Here is a 2,255-nt window from a genome sequence, read left to right as displayed (position 1 = left end):
ATAAAACTAAAATATTTATTACTTGCCTTCACAGAAAAAGTCCACTGACTTCAGATCGATAATGCATTTCAGTACAGCAAGAAAATAAATGCCCACGAGACATGCCATCCATGTGATACTTACTGATGTTCTCAGGCTGGGGGCAAAGTTAGTCTCATACTTTGGACTTTGGACAGTAAGAGGGTAAAAATACCTGGTAGGCTTGCAAAGGGAACAGGACAGGCAGCAGGGGATGGGGAGCTTAACTTTTTCTGTCCTGAAGATGTTAAAGTCATTTTTTGTCACTCCTTTTACTGGCTGCTTCCTTTTGATTTTGAGGCAACAATCCAAGTGGGCGCTTTTCTGCCCGGTGGGCTGTAACATCTGGTGGATTTCCAGAAGGGTGCTGGTGGAGCGGTGACCTCCTCTGGGTCCGCCCTGAGGAGCACCAGGCGACAGGAAGCGTCTGCTTTCCCCTTTCTTTGGATCAGCATTGTTACTTGTAATTTATATTTCAGTTGCTTTTGCCTGGCCTCTTCCCAGCATAAAAGTGTCTACAGCTCAGTAAATCCCATCAAGACATTCAAAAACCTCTGGGCTTATGGACCCTTCTCTGCCAAATGTAAACCGAAGCCTCACGCTGAGCAGGAAGGCGCTGTCAGTCTGAGGCTGCCTGCAGTCAGGGGCCGCGCTAACAGCAGGGCCTTGCGGTCCTGGGCTGTCTGTGGCGAGGCAGTGACAGGTTCGGTGTGCGCTTCGTGGAAACGAGGGTTCTACCTCTTGCCCCGTTGTCACCCCCGTGGATATCCTGCAGCCTGTGAAAGCCTCTTGTGGATCCTTCACTGGGTTCAGCCAGTGCCCCCCCCCCCCGCCCCCCCCCCCCCCCCCCAGTGAGCGTGAACTTGGTAACTGGCAGTGATGAGAAGCGGGTCTTAAATAAGCCATCAGCGCTCTGGTTCAGTCAATGAATCCAATGAGTTAGCGGAGTCCCGAGGTGCAGGACACACGCTGGTGATGGAGGAGATGAGAAAGCCTCTGGGTCATGATAACGTGGGGACGTTTGTCTGTCTGGCGTGCCCGAGGAGCTGGGAAAGCAGGCTGACCTCCCAGGTCATCAGACACACGGACAGGGGTCTAGGGGCACGGCAACGAGAGGGGAGCAAGGGTGTGAGAAATCGGGAACCCCGTTTCGCTATTTTGTCCAGAGTTTATGCATAATTCATGCAAAAGAGGGACTTTGGCAGCAGCCCAAACATTTGCACCCTGGCTGGTGGGAACAGGTGCTTTAATAATTGGTCTTTGGGGTCCGACATGATCAAGCTGCGGTGCATTCTCTGCAGCTTCAGTCGCCTGCGTCGCTGGGTTCTAGGCTGCTTTCGGCACGGGGTCTTCCTGCGGGTATACCATGTACCCAATGTAAAGAAACCACTTGGCTCTTGATATTTAGTTGATCTAAGAACCAATACTTGGCCGTTCCCCAAGATTTATTGAGCCTCATATCTAGTGTGAATGTTAGGTGTCTGAGCGATCATCTCTCTACGTATCTGGACGAGGGGTCTGGCAGCGCCTGTGTTGTCACATGAAGGAGTTATGTAGTTGGATGTGACTAACCACATTACTGAGTACAAACTAAGCAGTTCTAACACGGATGGTACACGTCTTCATCTGTAGAATTTGGAAATCTAATTAAAACATCAGAGCAGGGATTTGATTAGAGAATCGACCATTTGAAACGTTCTAGCTCTGTTGCTTTTCATATGAAAGTTTTCCTTGATTTCTATTTCTTATTTGCTCATTAGAATTTTTTCTTCCCGGTTTTGAGTTCAGTTCAGGACAACTTCCCTGCTGTGTTCATTAAAATTTAGAACTTTGAAACACAGGCTACGGGAGATGATTAGATAGACAACATCACTCTATCCATTCACCTCCCAGCCGACAAAAATGAAAAGAAAATTCAAACTTACCTCTATTATTTCCTCCTTGGGACATTTTCCTTTTGAAATACAGAATTCCCTTAAATTCAGGTTCTTCTACTGGAAGATCCTTGGTTCTTGTAGGAGATTAAAGGAAAATCTTTTCCTATGTGCAGCTTATATGTCCTGTGTTCATCCCTTGCTTTTATGTTATGCAAATACTCTTTAGCTTTGAGGATGCAATGAAACATTTTACCACTGCAGACAAAGGTGACCTGGTGGCTAGTACTGAGAAACCTAGAGAAAAATGATGGGACATATTTTAGAGTAAGAAATCTGAGTAACTACTGTAGGGTATAGCCA

The 2,255-nt window shown here is 47.1% G+C and overlaps 1 non-coding gene across 1 annotated transcript; it reads left to right on the top strand.

The window, feature by feature from the left end:
* Positions 1-1,787: 1,787 nt before the first annotated feature.
* Positions 1,788-1,920, top strand: LOC150002453 (small nucleolar RNA SNORA36 family). Its single transcript, XR_016512869.1, has one exon. It is a non-coding gene; the product is annotated as a small nucleolar RNA SNORA36 family (small nucleolar RNA).
* Positions 1,921-2,255: the final 335 nt, after the last annotated feature.

The sequence above is a fragment of the Furipterus horrens genome, unplaced genomic scaffold, assembly GCF_987537825.1.
Source record: "Furipterus horrens unplaced genomic scaffold, mFurHor1.1.pri manual_scaffold_8, whole genome shotgun sequence".
Taxonomy (NCBI): domain Eukaryota; kingdom Metazoa; phylum Chordata; class Mammalia; order Chiroptera; family Furipteridae; genus Furipterus; species Furipterus horrens.
Note: the sequence above shows the minus strand (reverse complement) of the source record. Positions and strands in the feature narration are given on the sequence as shown.